The sequence below is a fragment of the Lissotriton helveticus genome, chromosome 2_2 (assembly GCF_964261635.1).
Source record: "Lissotriton helveticus chromosome 2_2, aLisHel1.1, whole genome shotgun sequence".
NCBI lineage: Eukaryota > Metazoa > Chordata > Amphibia > Caudata > Salamandridae > Lissotriton > Lissotriton helveticus.
In genome coordinates, this window is record NC_136060.1 from 172,403,801 (window position 1) to 172,422,634 (window position 18,834).

Genomic DNA, 18,834 nt, shown 5'->3' on the forward strand with positions numbered 1-18,834 from the left:
GTTGTGTTGCCTTCGGCCTATTCGCACATCGGTCCGCTACTGACGCCGCCTCACGTGCCAACGTATTTTCTCCGCATTTTATACCCTATGCCGCATAACAGGTCATGTGACTTGTTTATAAAACTTTTCATTGGTTCATTTTACTTTTGGTTTCCTAATGATGGAAGGCATGATCATGTCACCTAAAAACAACACTTTTCATAGGATGAAAACTTTTTTTTTTTCCCAAACGATGAAAGCCCCACCTTGTTTCTGGATGTTTCAGACTGAAACTGGCGTCAGCATGAGAGCACCACCATCTCGTAGCTCCGTCGTGGTCATTCCGCGAGCAATCATGGCAGCCGCTCCCCACCAGAAGCCTGCAGGAGTCGGAGCCCCCAAAACTTTTGATGAATTCTCAAGGCGGAGGGGACGCTTTCGAGAATGGGGTCCAAGACCTAGCAGACAAGCGTCCGATTTCCAAGGTGTCCCAGGGCCATTTCAGTGGACCAGGCCCAAAAAGGAAACAGCCTGCCGCCATTTTGAGAGTCCTGTGACAGCCGCCTATCGCTGCACCGCAAGAGTGGGCGCAACTCAGCTGAATTGCGGCTTTTGACACAGTGGACCAAAAACGGACGGAATGGCAACTGAAACGGTAAAGGGGCGCCCCACTACAACAGATGACACTCCACCTGGAGAGGCCCGTTCACGCCGCCTCCCCCGGGGCGCTCCACGCCGTTATTCGGAGCAGCATTGTAGGATACCAAAACCAGTGCGGCAACTTACTGGACATCACCTTGGTGCCATCGTTCTGCTGCCTTGGAACTATTCGCGCAACAGTTTGCTACTGATGACCCACCCCCCGCGACGCCCCATGCCGTTATTTGCTGGGTGGCAACTTACTAGACATCACTTTCGTGTCATCTAGATTTCGGCGCGTTCTGCTGCCTTGGAACTATTCGCACAACAGTTTGCTACTGATGACCCACCCCCCGCGACGCCCCACGCCGGAAATCTGGACGTTGTGCTGCGTTGGGACTATTCGCACAGCCGACCGCTACTTCGTTGTTTTTCCCTAAAAATGTTTATATGTTATTACTATTTTTGTTTTCTTGTATATATTTATAAATTATTAAAGTTTTATAATCTTACTACTTTGTCGGAGTGCTATATATTTTTAATGTGACACATAATTGTAAAAACTTTGATGTACAAACAGTCATCCCTGGAATCTTCCGCTTCAGGCTCGGTCCCCTCCCCAATCACAATACAGGATGGTTTTCAGATAATAGCAACGCTTCTGCTGTGACGGATCCCATCGAGTGTGGGCCTTGATCTACTATAACTCCTTTGAAGAGGGGTGATTCTTTACAGCTGTGGCCATAAACTACATCTGCAGGGCTAGCTGATAGCCTAGGACCGGCCTGGACAATCGGACACAGAGGAAAAGGAGTGTCAGAGGGTGCGGTAGTGAATAGGGCGAAAGGGAGGTGTCGGGCGGGCACAGGGTGTGATTCTCAGGGAACAGCAGCGCAGATGGGGGAGGTTTATTACCCATGCATAAGACAGAGAGCGGGGGTGACCACTGCCTGGGGGAGATGCTTGCGAGGGTGGGGAGCCATGCTAAGGATCGACAGCGTGCACAGAGTGGGTCTGGTCAAGGCATCTAAAATGGCTGCCGTGCACGACAAAAGTGTGGCATTTGAAAAAAGACAAGATGGCGCAGACAATGTTTTTCAACACTTCCTGATTTCCTTCGAATCGAACGTTAACAGACGTTGGGGCATATTACCAAAGTTAAGCGATATTTATCCCTAACGATGCTTAGCAACGATTTTTTTACCGTCAGAAATTATCGCAGATAAACCTTGCTATTATCAAGGTTTATCGGAAATACGATAAAAAACGACCGCAATGCATTAATATCGCTGAAAACTCAGCGATATTCATGCATTACCGAGCTAATGCTCTTAGCCATGTTATCCACCTCCCATTGGATAACATGGCTAAGAACTGCTCAGGGCAGGTGGTAGCTTTTGGAGATATTCGCCCTTATCTCGAATATTTCCAAAAGTTGATAATAGGAGATAGCGATGTTAGCGACTGTTTCCAGTCGCTAACATCTTGGCATGCCCACTTTGCATGTCATTAGTGATAAATATCACTCACATGCAAAGTGGGGCCCAAGATGGTCGCTATCTTCTACTAGCTGTCGCTAACTGGTGTTAGCAACAGCTAGGTAATACACATATAATTTTATCTCCGCGAAGCGGAGCGCTGTTACAGATATATATCTTGTTTCTGAACGTTAATTTCTCAAAATGCACTGAAGCACATATATTGAGACCTAGCAAAGGCACATCGGGCTACCAGTCCCTACAATTTTGCCAAGTTTCGTGCAAATCCATTCAGCTGTTCGATCCTACCGAGAGACAAGATGGCGGCCGCTACGGACTGTTTGGAATGTTTACAGACACCGGAGAGCCAATCAGCTTCGCTTCGCAAAGCTCCGTAACGCGAAAAGTACGCGAAGCGGTGCGCTGTTACAGATATATACCTTTTTTTGAACGTTAATTTCTCAAAATCCACTGGAGCACATATATTGAGATCTAGCAAAGGCACATCGGGCTACCAGTCCCTACAATTTTGCCAAGTTTCGTGCAAATCCATTCAGCTGTTCGATTATTATTATGTTTATTTTTTTTTGCCCCGCGGGGCCCTTTTAAAACCTCCACATCAAACCTAGGGGGTGAGCGACAATGTACTATGCCCCCTTATGGTCATTTGCCCCTTCGCTTTGGCCTCCTCTTGTCTCTCGATCCTACCGAGAGACAAGATGGCGGCCGCTACGGACTGTTTGGAATGTTGACAGACGCCGGAGAACCAATCAGCTTCGCTTCACAAAGCTCCGTTGCGCGAAAAGTACGCGTAGCGGAGCGCTGCCCAGTCCGCTGCTACAGATATATATCTTTTTTTGAACATTAATTTCTCAAAATCCACTGAAGCACATATATTGAGACCTACAAAAGGCACATCGGGCTACCAGTCCCTACAATTTTGCCAAGTTTCGTGCAAATCCATTCAGCCGTTCGGGCTAAAAGTGAGGCCAACCGCCCTATGGAAATTAACATGGGAAAAACGCGTTTTGGGACCCCCCTTTTTTCTCGGCCCCCCCTTGACGAACCCCCCCAAAATGTTCAGGGGCTGCTCAGAAACAAAATGTGCCATTTTCCTGAAAATTTCAGCCAATTCCGTCCACAAACGCCAAAGTTATTAGACATAGAATTTTCAAAAAACCCATAGAGAAAAAATCCTAACTATATATACCTACTGGCGACCGCCAGTAGGTAATATGTATTTATTACTAACACAACCCCTCTGAACCATAGAGATATAATGGGAACTTAAGAATTGGAAACTAGTTCTTTTAGGACACTTCCGGATGGACTAGGAGAAAGCTACTGAAAACTAGGACACTAGGATAGTCAATACCCACAGGAGCACCGAAGTTAAGCATGAGCGCAAAATCCGCTATGCTCGCGGATTTTGCGAATTTTCGGTAAATCCGCGATCCGCGAACTCTCTCGAATTTACCGAAAATTCGCAATCCGCGAGCGGCGGATTCCGAGGCCAAAAGTTCAAGCCTTCCTGGCCTGTTGTTGTAACTAATTTACGATGGCGCCGGCAAGCTGCCAGCGCCATCGTAAAATAGTTACTAAATTAGCTTCAACAGGAAGCACTAATAGATAAAATCAAGCAGGCGCTCGTGCATCTGCTTTATTTTATCTATTCGAGCTTCCTGTTGAAGCTAATTTAGTAACTATTTTAGGATGGCGCTGGCAGCTTGCCGGCGCCATCGTAAAATAGTTAACAGGCCAGGCAGCTGTTTCTCTTCCCAAATATACCATCGAAAATCGGCTGTGATGCTGGACAGAGGCCTTTGCATCCTTGACTGTCACAAGCGCAATCCTCGTGCTGCTCCTGGGGACAGGAGCTTTTAGAGCTCACTCAAGGGACCCCTGCGCCCTTCGGCGCTATTGCATAGTAACACACACCTGGTCGCTGTAGACAACTCTCTGACACTTTAGGCAGCTGTAGTGTAGTGTAGTGAAAGCACTATACATTTAGCCAACGAGGTATGGCACAAAACGGTGGCGTCTTCTTGAATAAATATGAAGGGCAGGGTTCATTCTGGCACCATGGTCCTGGCACAAAAATTAAACCTCAACCGGAAGCACTTACAGATATCATTTAAGCATGTGCCCTAGTTGAAGCTTAAATTCAGTGACTCATTCATCGGCCCAAAAAGCAATCATGAGCGTTGTCAAGGCTGGGCAGCTGTGCCCTCTTCCCAAATATACCAACGAAAATCGGCTGTGATGCTGGACAGAGGCCTTTGCATCCTTGACTTTCACGAGCGCAATCCTCGTGCTGTTCCTGTGGCCAGGAGCTTCTGTATCTTCTTCATCCGCTGCTCTGATCGGTCTCTGACCTTTTATACACACAAGAGGCATGTGCACTCGCATGGAAGCCCCGCCCCAAATCCGCAAATCCGCTAATCCGCAAATACGCGGATTTTGCGGATCCACGATCCGTGAATACGCAAATCCGTGAATCGTGGATCCGCAAAATCCGCCCACGCTTAACCGAAGTACTCGCGTTACCTCACACACAGGAGCCGGGTGCATAGGTGTCAAAGTGTGTTGGGTTTCGTCGCTGAATCCTATGGAGACCTGTGAAAAGATGCTGCAGGCGACCAGGAGAGAAGTGTCCGGTTGGATCCAAGGGCAGATCGAGTATGAAGAGTACCTGAAAGCAGAGGGGACAGAGTCTGGGTCACTAGCTAGTGACCAGGAAGGAACCAGGAAGGAACCAGGCGATGTCGCGAAGCAATCAGGTGATGTCATGAAGCTTGACTCTGCAGCCATGTGGACCAGGAGGCGTCGACGATGACCAGGAGCTGGATACGGACTGCCCATGAAGGATCTTGCTGTTGGTGGTGTTGGCTTCCAGATTAGAGTCAACAGGCCTTGGCAAATGCAACCCACGCAGGAATCGAATATTCGCTTCTGGTTAGACCAGCAAGGTCTATGGGGCTTCTCCTTTGCAGGGAAGCAGGGGCCCACCTGGAGCAAACAGGAAGGCGGTTCAGATTCAAAGGTTCGTCGTCACAGAGGCCACTAGCCAATGGGCAAGTAACCGGACAGACGCATCGAGCACAAAAACACCAGCAGGCCCCACGCGGCATTTGTGGAGTGTGGAGGGCTGTGCGTCTGTGCAGAAGGTGCTCGGTGCTGGGGCTTCTCAATCCCCAATGCACAACTTCGAGGGTGCCTCAGAAGCTGCACAAGTGGCAAAGAGCAGGCTTTTCGAGATGGCCGGTCCCACGTCTCTCGTCGCCTCCATGGGTCTCAGCTTTGCTGTGGCTGTGGATCGGGGTCAAAGAAGTCTGGAAGTCTGGCTCTTGTCGGACTCTGTACTCGGGCACCGGCGGGAGCATCAACAAAGTAAACCGCAGATCGCTGGATGGTGCCTGTTTGCACAGGGTGGTCACTCCTTGCCCACAAGGGAGATTCTTCAGTCTTCTAGTCGCAATAGAATGTCGAAGGTCCAGAGTTTCATTTCAAGTTTCAGTTCAGGATAAATCTAAAGTCTCTTGACTCAGCTCCTACCTATATACTAATTTGAGGGGCTGGATTACCTGCTAGGTCCCTCCTATGGGTGGGACCAGGGAAGGGGGTGGTTACACCCATTTCCCTTTGTCCAGTTTCACGCCAGAGCTGGGGCTGGAGTGCCCCAGTAACTGGTTTGAACCGGGCTATGCATGGGACACCTTGTGTGCCCCAGGCAGTGTCTCATTTCATTCAGCCCTCCCTGCCCCAAATACACTATGGCGTGTCTGGGGTGGTGCTAGCACCTCCCAAGACAGGAAACCTATTGTTCAAGCCTCCCTCGCTGGAAGGACTCCCAGCAGCAGGAGGTCAGACTTGTGTCTGTGGCAGCAGCATCCATTTTGTGATGCTGAGGCTCTGGTTAACTTTAACCGGGATTAACAGGAACCACATGTCTTCTTCCTCTAGAAGGGTGGAATGCTACCCCCGTCGCTAGAACTGGCGAGGGGGTAGTATTCCAAAGCGTATGACACCTTACACGACATGTTTGATAAAGCCAAACCAAAGTTAGCAATAACCGCGAGGATTATAATGCACTTAAGAGTATATGGTATGGCTATATCATAGAACAGCTATAAGGACATGGTTCCGAAAGCTGCAGACAGGCTCAGCTCATGCTAGAGCCTCATCTCACATAAAACCAAGCACTCTCCTTCAGGATTGTTAATGCCTGCCATAGGAGTGACTTATAGGTATATATGTGTCTGTATATAATGGTAGGTATAGGTGTACTATACCTAAGCAAGGGGTGATTACACGACCTTGCCCCAGCTGAGTGATCAGCCAGTTGTGTCAATTTGGATGGCCAGCCAGGGGTGGCATAATTCATGCTGCAGCCCCTGGTAGACCTTGGATGCACCTATGCCCTGGGTACCTATGGTACACTATACAAGGGCTCACAAGGTGACCCAACATCCAATTAGGTATGTACCTAAAGTACATGGAGTCCATTTTACAGTGAGAGCAGATAGCCTAGGGCCCTGATTAGCAGGATCCCAGGCCAACTAAGTCGAAAACCAGCTAAACACTAGGCAAAAAGTTGGGGGTAACCATAGTCAGATATCCATCCTCCTACAGCCAGCACAGTGTCAGTCATTTCAGCAGCTCAGCATTCCTTCTTCCGGGCATTGTGTCCTCAGGTCCAGAGTATACTGAGTTGGTGGTGTCAGGGGTCCACTATTATACCCCGATTTGCCTTTAAAGTGGGGGATACTTCAAAGAGAAATCCACAAGGTCCCTGCCCTTAGCTCCCTTTGTGTGTGATTGTAAAGAGGGAAGCCCAGCTGTCACCCACCCCAGATGTGTATTCAGAGACAGGCAGAGGCATAGAATGGTTAAAATAAAAATATGGCAACTTTCTAAAAGTGGCATTTTCAGGCTTTAAGATCCGACTTTACCATAAGTTGTGATTTTAAATTGTTAGTCCAGAGACACCTAACCCGAAATTTCAATCTTGCCCCTACTGGAAATTACACTTATAAAGTGGAATAAGGTCATCTCAATATTAACTTGTGAGCAACAAAGGCTTTACAGTTGTAAAAAACAAATTTAAGGGTTTTTCACTACCTGAACATGTAAAACTTAAAAATACATGTTGAACTTTGGGCATTGGTGCTCTCTAGGGCCTACCTTAGGGGTGGCTTATAAGTATTCAAAAGGAAGGTTTGAGCCTGGCAAGTGGGTTACCTTGCCAGGTTGACATGGCTGTTTAAAACTGCATACACAGGTTCTGTACTTGCAGGCCTGAGCCATGTTTAAAGGGCTACTGAAATGGGCGGCACAATCAGTGTTGCAGGCCCACTAGTAGCATTTAATTTACATGCCCTGGACATATGTACTGCACTTTACTAGGGACTTATAAGTAAACTAAATATTCCAATTGTAGATAAGCCAATGTTACCATGTTTCAGGTACAGAGCACCTGCACTTTAGCACTGGTCAGCAGTGGTAAAACACTCAGAATACTAAAGTCAGCAAAACCAGAGGTCAGAGAGCAAAAAAGTGAGGGGAAACCATGCCAAGGATGCCAAGTCTAACGTTCCCAAAGTTACAAAAAACATTTTGGAGCTGGCAAAGAATGCAGTCATAACTAAAAATTTAATATTTTTGTCATACCAGAGCTGTCCTAGAAAATACACCATTGAGGAAGAGAACTCAATACCTTTGACAAATTTAACACAAATGTATATAATGCATGTATCCATCATCGTATCAAATTGAAAACTCTGCAGCCAAGGAACTACACTGCTGGATCACCAACTGCACAGACAAGCTCGCACCCCTTCGCACTCCCGACAGACAACGCCCATTGAAGGCCACCTGGTTCACCACGACATCAAAGAAACCAGACGCTCCTGCAGACGTCTTGAAAAACGATGGAGGAACAGCAAAACCACTAAAGACCAGACCACCTATAAGAACGTCATGACAGAATACCAACAACTCATAAGATCCACCAAGAGGACCTTCATCCGGAACAAAATCCTCACCAACTCCAGCAACTCAAAAGAATTCTTTTGCATCATCCAGCAATTCACCAAACCCCCCAGTAAAGCCACGGACATCACACCCTCCCAGGACCTCTGCAACAAGCTTGGCTCCTAGTTCCACCTGAAAATCAAGGTGCTTTACAACAACTTCAGCGAACAGACTCCAGAAACCACTCTTCCCTCGGGCAACGACAGCTAGCCCACCATCACCGCCTGGTCACCATGAAGATACCACCACGACCATGAAGAGCACTCACTTAGGAGCCCCCATGGACCCCTGCCCGACGTGCATCTTCCACAGTGCTACCGCTGCCATAGCGCCCGAGCTACGACGCACCATCAACGCCACCATCGAATCCAGCACTTTGCCCGACGAGTAGAAGCCCCTCCTCAAGAAACCCTCTGCAGACCCGACAGGCCTGAAAAACTACCGAGCCATCTCTCTCCTTCCCTTCGCAGCCATTGTCACAGAGAAGATCGTCAACGCACAGCTGACATACTTCATCGAAGAGAACCCCATCCTTGACTCTTCCCAATCATTATCCTGCAGTAACCACAGTACCGAGACCACCCTCCTCACCACCACAGACGACATCCGCACACTCCTTGACCAAGGCTTCACCACAGTCCTAATCCTGCTAGAGCTCTCCACAGCCTTCAATACCGTCTCCCACTGCACTTTAGCAGCCAGACTCCACGACGCCGGCATACAAGGAACCGCCCTCGACAGGCTCCGCTCCTTCCTCGCCAGCAGAACCCAAAGGATCAGACTCCCGCCTTTCCTCTCCAAACCCACAGAGCTCAATTACGGAGTACCCCAAGGATCATCGCTCAGTCCCACGCTCTACAACATCTACATGGCCACCCTCAGCACCATCGTCAGACAGCTTGGACTCAGCAAAGTATCCTACGCTGACGACACCCAGCTCATCCTCTCCCTCACAAAGGACCCAGAAACCATCAGACTCAGCTTCCAGGAAGGAATGAAAGATGTTGCAGCCTGTATGAGTAGCAGTTGTCTGTATCTCAACTCGGAGAAGACAGAAGTCCTCGTCCTTGGACCCAGCCACTCAGCTTGGGACAATACCTGGTGGCCCACCGCACTCAGCAATCGTCTCACCCCCACGGACCACGCCTGAAACCTCTGCATCATACTTGACTCCTCCCTCACTATGACCCACCAGATCAACGCCGTCGCCTCCACCTGCTTCAACACCCTCTGCATCCTCCGCAAGACCTTCAAGTGGATCCTCCTGAAGCCAGAAAGACCGTCACTTATGCACTCATAACAAGCAGACTGGACTACGGAACTGCCCTCTATGCTGGATTCAACAAATCTCTGCTACACAAACTCCAGACAATCCAGAACACCGCGGCCAGACTTGTTCTCGGCATCCAACGATGTGAGCACATCACCCAACACCTGCGAGATCTCCACTGGCTCCCCATCGAGAAGAGAGTAACCTTCAAGCTACTCACCAATGCCTACAAATTGCACCACAACACCGGACCCAAATATCTCAACGAAAGAGTCTCCTTCCAAGGTACCCAAAAGAAACCTCCGCTCCACCGACCTCGCCATAGCAGATACCCCGCATATCTGCAGAACCAGAGCAAATGAAAGAGCCATCTCCTACATAACGGATAAGGCCAGGAACAAGCTCCAGGTCAACAGTAGACGCTCCCCTACTCTGCACACCTTCAGAATGAGCCTCAAGACCTGGATTTTCGGCTGACTCGGAGCTGCACCCCCGACCCCCCAGTGCCAGCGCCTTGAGACCTCCACGGGTGAGTAGCACACTTTAAAATTCCCTGATTGATTGGTTTTACCTACAACAGTTTTAGTAATGTGGTAGATGTATGGTATTTTTTTCATGAGCAAGTTCAACTACCAATACAAGTGTTTCTAATAAGAATGTTTCATGGGTTTGTGCTACTTGGTGCATAGTTGCTCTCATTGTCTTTTAAGACACATCTTCAGAATATTTGGTCAGAATTAGTATCAGCATTGCATTTGGTTAACACACTGATGTCTGTGTTGCAGCTTTACAATTTTGAACTTAAATTTGTGTATTTATTGTATGGTAATGCCTCCTCACATAACTTGTGGTTTCATCTTTGATGATACGGTGAAATCTGCATTTTTTTTATCAACACTTTTATTATGCTAGGAGGACCACCACCCTCTTTGGAGAAGTTAATACACTTAACCTACTGATTATAACTGTTCCAACCTGTCTAACACCATCTACGCTTAAATGTCCTGCAGGACTTCGGTAGTATGCAGTACAGAGTATTTATCCCTGTATCTTCCTCTATCATAATTCTACATTTTAGGAAATAAGGCAATGAAGAGGAAAATGAGGTAATTGAGGATAGCTCATCAGAAATGCTTCGATTCCAAAAAGGATGAATCTAAAAAGGAAACATATGATCAATAAGAATTAAAGACAAGAAAAATTAATGAAACATTTCACTAGCAAACTGTAATGGGAAAAGTGGTGCATGAAAGCAAATACAAATATGGAAATGTTGTTAATGAAAGTGAATGTTAGACTTTTTACATTGCAAATCATCCAACCACAATAATAAAGGCCAGCAATGACATTTGTTGGATAAAATAAGTATTATATTGATTATCAATAGAAAACCAAAAGCACGTAAAATAGCACATGTGTCTCGGTATCTTACATTAAGTTGTACAGGACCTAGACACCCACTGAGGTCAATATTCATTCACTTATTGACATAGGAGCCAGGATGGTTATCTCAATGAAAGGTGTTATCTTTAGACTTGAATAAAATATTAAAGGTCGTAAATGTCCAGCAGACATACCCTGGAAGATGTGTATAATTTCAGTTGGGAAAGACTCAGTAACTCCTAGTGCAAATCTTTGGTCAAAACAAATTAAGTCCAAATGATTCAAGTGGGACGAATTAAAGTTTGTAGCAAAACTAAACAGCCTAAAGTCTATGATTTTGCTGGGATTGTCGTCTTTGTTTAGCAGTCAAACATTTTATGGAGATAGAAAATCTTCAGCAGGACCTTTTTGGAACGTGTATCTCAACAGGGCTCCGGTAGGTCAGAAAGGATTTGAGGGACTATTCAATGTACCAGAGATATGGGATAAAAAGAGGCTTAAGCAGTACAAGTACCCACACAAGATAAGTATGTGGGTGTAAGTATGGGACCAGCAGTTTTATCCATGTGAGAAATATGGATCTCTGGAATCACAGATCCCTGCTCAAGCTTGGCTTCCAGGAACAAGGGACCTCAGCGGGCAAATACATGGCTCACAGAAGACACAGAAAGACATAAAGGCCCCCATTCAGGAGGTTAGCCGGGCAAGTCATTTCCAGTAATGGAATTCAGGTCGAAAGCCTGAGCTGTTTCCTCAGAAGGTCTTCAGCATATTAACAGTTTCTTGAACTGCTCATTTCCTCTTTAAGTCTTGCACTTACTGGAAAGTAGTTGTGCCGGGCTTTTAAATTTAAGATAGCACATGCCATTGGATCAAACATACCAAGCATTTCCTAAGATGTTTGCCACAATTTACTTTCACAGCCAAATGAATTGATACCTTCTTAAGTAACTTGTTTTTTAATACCGGGTAAATCTCACAGAGGACTACTTGCTAAAATGAGCAATTTGGCAGGCTTCCTCTTTAGAAAAGAGTTGCATCTAAAACGAAGAGAACAAACATAGAAAGGAAGATTCAAGCTTCCCTGCAGAGTTTGTGACCAACTGGTCTGCATAGGTTAATTGAACAGCAACAACTGTTTGCGTGTTCTATGTAGGTGGAAGTTAACCCCTAATAGTTCTATTCCTCATCTTGCCATTTGTCCAAGTAGACATTCGATCACCACCTGCTGGAGGATCTGAGAAGGTCAATTAGCATAAGGTAACTGTTTTTTTCTGGTTGTATGACCGAGGCACACATGGCTGAACCACGCGTGCCTCTACGACACAGCCCCAACAACAAATGCATCTAAACAACGCATTTCTTTACCATGCATGCCTTTACCACGCAATTTCGCTGTAAAGGCATGGTTGGTAAAGGGATGTGTGGTAAAATTCACACCCTAGAACCTCTGCCCTGAGTCCTAAAATCCTGCCCCCTGCTTAATAAGTTAGGTGCAGCGTTAGGTGTCGGTCGCTTTATACCGAAGTGGAGCCCTTTCTCTTCCCACCTTTTGGTCCAGCCTGGATAATCTGAGGAACTTGTGCGGAGCAGCAGAGGGGGACCGGGAAGCAGCGCGAGTGAAAAGCGCATACTGCAGCCCAAGGACTACATCCCCCAGGAGTCACCCTGAGCACACACCTGCAGCGGGGCTTGAGCACCTCCCCTGCTGACGCCTTAAAATACCTTGCCGCACCCGCTTCGCGGATGCCACAGCGTTAGGTGTTGGTCGCTTTATACCGAAGTGGAGCCCTTTCTCTTCCCACCTTTTGGTCCAGCCTGGATAATCTGAGGAACTTGTGCGGAGCAGCAGAGGGGGACCGGGAAGCAGCGCGAGTGAAAAGCACATACTGCAGCCCAAGGACTACATCCCCCAGGAGTCACCCTGAGCCCACACCTGCAGCGGGGCTTGAGCACCGCCCCTGCTGACGCCTTAAAATACCTTGCCGCACCCGCTTCGCGGGTGCCGCAGCGTTAGGTGTTGGTCGCTTTATACCGAAGTGGAGCCCTTTCTCTTCCCACCTTTTGGTCCAGCCTGGATAATCTGAGGAACTTGTGCGGAGCAGCAGAGGGGGACCGGGAAGCAGCGCGAGTGAAAAGAGCATACTGCAGCCCAAGGACCACATCCCCCAGGAGTCACCCTGAGCCCACACCTGCAGCGGGGCTTGAGCACCACCCCTGCTGACGGCATATATTGTGGGACATCCTCCGCTACGCTGGAGCGTCCTGGGAGAAGCCCGGGACAAGGGCGGGACGTCTGCGGCCGTCCGAGGCCAGGAGAGGCAGGGCAGGCCCACCCCTCTGACAAGCGAGACTTGGTTAGTGGCCAATTGTGTTTCTTACATTATATACTAGCTTTAGTTCATGGCAGTAAACCGTAAAAATGTTCATAGAGCGGGGGAGGGAGCGGTGGGAACAATGGACGCTTTCTTAATCAGGGCGGAATCTGTTTTACAACGCAAGATAACTCTAGCGGAGAAGCGGTTATCTCTAGGTATAGCTGAGGCGCAGAAGAGGTCTTCCTTGGGTACAATTAGTAATGTCAAATCACCTGCAGGGAACCTCTATCCTGTACCTCTCATTAATAAGAAGGGCCAGGAACAAGGGACAGGCAGTGCACATGATGATATAGATATATCTATTAATGACATCATTGAAGCTGAGCCTAGTGGGCATCCCCTTGTTTCATTAACACCTTCTTTGGATATGGCTTGTTTATGCCCCCCCCCCTGCCCCCAGCCCATTATTGGATTCACCAAATACATCACGGCTGTCTAAGACCCCAAGGACTTCCGTGATCACTTTCTCTGAGGAAGACATATCGAAGACTACTCCATCCCTGGCAGCAAGACTTCGCTCCCATAGACTAGCTGCAGAGCGTAAGGATCAGGGTCATGGCTCAAAGAAAAATACAACAAATCCTATAGTAAGGAATAAAACTAACAGCAAGGAAACGGGGGGGGGCTAGACCAAAGACTACATATAACCATGCGAGGGGCAAGCAAGGGGTCCCAACAAAAACTATAGGCACCCAAACAGAAAGCGGGAGCTCTACTTATGACATAGGGTTGGAGAGAAGGCTTGATAACTTAGAAGCATCACTAAAGGACTCCTTAGGAGTAATGTTAAGGGGGACAGTGGACGAATTAGAAAAGGATTTGATAGCAAGCTTGACACAGTTCACCGCGAGAATAGAACACATGTGTAAAAATTCGGGGAACGCGGTAAGAAATCCTACATCAAAAGAGAGTAATCTCCCACTACCAATCATATCTGCAGGAAAGGAAGCAGAGAGTTTGGTGTCATCTACTAACCCTCCATGGAGGGCCGTCAGTTCAACTGAGGGGGAAAAGGATCTAATATATAATAAGGTGGGACCTAACACTGGAAGTGCAGATAGATCGCCAGTCCAGGGAAGCCCGAGTAAGACTCTAGGCAGGAGTAAAGTCTATAGCCCAAAAGGCACTGATCTGATGCCAAGCTCTGATGTTTTGCAATTACCCCCGGCATCTTCACCATATGTAATAGTTCTAACTGGGGTACCATCCTTGAAAAGAAATCAAACAGAATCTTGGCAAAACCTGCGCAACAAGGCAGTAGATTGGCTAGTCAAATTTAAACGGTTTCACCCGGGAAATGGCCATGACATTTTGATGGTTCGCAGAGTGGGGTGGTTGGGTCACTCACCTAAGAACATAAGAGGAGACTGTGGGGTCATCAATTTTAGGCGCCCCCAGCAAGTCAGGAGGGTCTTGGAATCAATGGAAGAACCTCATGGTGAAAATACACTTATTAGCGTACTTCCCCTGGGTTACTTCTATAAACCAAGGTATGAAGGGATCGCAAGACACCAGTCCTTCCTTATCCCCTTGGAGAACAGATTTGACGGCTTTGACACTCTATAGGAGGTAGATTGACTAACCAAATCAAATATACCTACAACCCCCCCTAAAAAAGGTTAATATGGAGTCCGACTGTTGTGGAGAGACACAGACTCCTGCTATAATGCAAGTGTTAAAAGACCTGGGTAGGATTGATAAAGGCTGTGGGGATGGTACATTAAGAACCAGAAGTAGTAATGATGACGCATCAATATCCAGTAATAGTAAAGACCCAAAAATGGGAGTAGGCAATATACCTACTGGCACAGGGAGTACAACTACCCAAGTTGGTCAAACTGATCTATTTTCATTAAAACTAAGCGGAAATCTGGAAGTTAAATTGATGTCCTGGAATATTGCGGGCTTAACCAGGAATCTCCGGGATAACATCTGGTGTAATTACCTTGATGAATATCCACATAGGCTTGGATATAAAACCTTCTGCTGTGAAGCTATTCCATCTGCAAGAGGAAGGGCCTCTGGGGGTTTGGTGATTTGGATAAGAATCACCCTGGAAATTTAAGTTACTTTACTTTCTATTCTATCACAAGACCTTTTGGGCGTCAAAATAGTGACTTGAGAGAAAGAGGCTGTGTATTTAATAAACGTATATAACAGGCCAAGCCCATTAAATAAAGAATCTAGGGTGATAGATCAACTTGACTCTTATCTTGACGCACTAGGTTCTAATCTGCAAATAATTATAGGTGGGGACTTCAATTGCAAATATGAGCCTTTATTGGGCCTAGATAGCTTATTTGATGAGCAGGATAAGGCTAATAATATCCCTGCCCTAGATAGTACTGGGGAGGTAAAATGCACGGTTGCGGCAACCCAAATTTTACAATTAACTGTAGGACACGATCCAAGGGCATGCAATGGTCGTTTCCAGTCAGATAGACCATCGGCTCCTACATTTTGTAGAGGAAATTCTAAATCCCATATACATTTTATATTGGTCTCCATAAGTCTGTGGTATTTAATTGTTGATTTCAAAGTTGATCCCAGGACGGAGAGTGATCATCTGCCGTTACAATTAATTCTAGAACGTCAGCCCTTTATAACTAATATAGCTGAAGAAGCAGTATCCAAGGGGAATGTTCTCTAGATAAAGGATCAATGATCTCCAACTCGGATAGAGTTCTTCAGTTGCAGCGCGGGGACACGCTTTGGCGTAACCAAGCGCTCTATAAGCTACCCTTATTATTATTATAATGATGGCAAACTCCAGATAAGCAATAATAGGCGCGCCTTAAAATGGCCGTATATTTTTGCCAAGGAAGCAACTATGGTAAGCATCTATAATACTTTTGCAGACAATGTTGCAACTTATCAGGATCTCCTATTAGGTGACCATGTTGTATTAGACATGCATTATCAATTGGTTGATGCTCTAACACCCCTCCTGAGTAAAATCTATGAGAATGATGAAAGCCCTAACGTTAGCAACTTAGAATTAGGTAATCCCTGGTATAATAAAGAGTGCCGTTTAGCTAAGACTCTCCTGATTCAGGCAGTAAAGACCAAGAACTCAAAGGGAATAAGAGATAGTAGACATGCTTATAAAAAAATCCTTTTTCAATCAAAAAAAGCATGGGATGAGGAAATCTGGGCTGATTTACTCACGGCAGCTAAAACGAGGGACCAAGGCACCTTTTGGAGTTTAATATCCAAGAGGAATAAGACCGGTAGAACCTCCAAGCACCTCTATTTAGATGAAAAAACATGGAGTGATCATTTTTCTAAGTTGTATTCACAAAATAAGGAGGGCTCGTGCATAGCAGAACAGGAGGTTGTAATAGCACCAAGGCCAGCTAACTTATACTTTAGTCTAGAGGAGACTGTTCAGGCGATACAGGCCATTAAAGTAGGGAAAGCTCCAATACCTGATAAGATCCCTGGTGATCTATTAAAACATGACATAGAAGTCTGGGGTCCATATATAAACTTTTTATGTAATTCCATAGTAGCAGGCACGCCGATCCCTGAGACTTGGAAAGGGGCAGAAATCGTAACAATTTTAAAAAAAGGGGATCGTTATGACCCAGCTAATTATCGCCCAATCAGTTTAATTGATCTTATACAAAAAGTGTTTGCCAGACACATTTTAAATAGACTTTTAGAATGGATGGAAGAAACCCAGGTACTGTCTAAATATCAGGCAGGGTTCAGAATAAAAACTAGCACTATAGACCAGGTATTTAGATTTACATGTATTTGTTGGAAATACATTATACATAAGTATGTTGCTTTTATGGATCTGAGGGCTGCCTTCGACCTTGTCCCTCGCACTCTTTTATGGGAAACACTAAAAAATATAGGGGTTACAGGCGAATTACTTATAGAATTAATCAGACCTCATACAGGAAATTACGCCAAAGTAAGATGGGGGAAGGGAGGGGAGGTAACAAAGGCCATACCGGTGAGACGGGGCGTATGCCAAGGCTGCGTGTTGGCACCTACGCTCTTCTCGCTGTATGTTAATGATATTCCAACGTATTTGGGGAATTGTGATCATGATTCTCCAAAACTTGGGGGCGAATCGATCTCAGCATTATTATTTGCTGATGACACCATCCTCATTTCGCAGACTCCAAAGGGACTCCAAAATCTGGTGAATTCCTTTCATAGTTATTGTGTGGAAAAGGGACTAGAAATTAACTCATCAAAAACCAAATACATGTCTATAAACCCTCAAAAATCGTTTAAGAAAAATCTGGCCTTAAATAACCAAAAACTGGAATATGTGGGGAGTTTTAATTATTTGGGAATTACGCTGGATAGTAAGTTATCCTGGAAGGGGCATCTAGAAAAGAGCAGGATAGCTTTTCGTCAAAATTCGATGCCCGTTCTAAAAGTACATGGTGGTAGCCAATCTATGGCTATCACACCAGCATTGGAAGTATTTAAAGCAAAGGCCCAATCAGCTGGACTTTATGGGGCTGAGATTTGGGGCCCATCCTGTAAAAAGAATTTTGAACGGGATGAAAATAATTTTATACGGAGATTGCTAAAAATACAGTCTAGAACTCCCCTAGTACTTGTGTTTTTGGATGTTGCTATTAAACGTACAGATCACCAAGCTATTTTAAGGCCTTTATTGTATTGGGTTAGGATATGGACCACCCAAGAGTTGATCAACTATAGAAGTGGCCTGACAGAAATTATGCAGATTGATGGGTACAAGAACATTGCCTGGTTAAAACATATTTCACTCTGGGCAAACAGGCTAGGGTTATCTCCTTATTGGGAAGATCCCTTGAGTCTGACACCTTCTTGTAAAAAGCTCTTAAAGTCTGCATTTTGGTCCTATATCAGTAATACAACACTACATAGTTCATCCACTGGTTCATTAACCCAGAAGTTCTTAACCTTCAAAGATGTTGTTTCCTTTGAACCCTTTATGGACGAGATAGGACCACCGCTAGCAAAAACTTTATTTTTGCAATTTAGATATGGGGTCCTGCAGATAAATGCAAATACGTCCAGGTGGGGGGGAAACAAGGGTACTGACTTTTGCACTCTTTGTACGCAGAAGGCGAAAGAGGATGATGTTCATTTACTCTTCTTTTGCCCGGTATACAAGTCACCCAGGGTTCGTTGGATTAGATCTCTATGTAGAAATATGGGTGTTAGGTCATGCAATGAAGCTGAACGTATATTGAAGTCTAATACCTCTCAGGTGGTGGTGTTCTGTATAACTATGTTTTTATACAATTTTTACCTGATCAGGAAGAAGGCTGGTTTAAACTATAGTGCAATTAACTAGATTTTAATGACCTTCATTTTATATTCTGTATACATTAATTGTTGGGTAACGTGATCAAATTATTTTATGCTCTGGCTTTTTAGATTAACTTTTATCTTATTTATGTAAGCAGATTGTAGGTTTTAGGGCGTAATTTATAATGTGGATAAATTGTATGTCTGTTTCTGCCCTAAATTACTGTAACTTGCCCATGGGATCACTTGCTATGTAACGTTTTTTTTCTTTTTTTATCTTGTTGCTTTTATGGCTAAAGATAGCCGAAATAAAGTTGAAACAAACAAACAAACAATAAGTCCTAAAATCCTGGCCTCTGCCCAATAACCCAACCCCGAGCCCTAAAAATGACCCCACCCTTAAACCTTA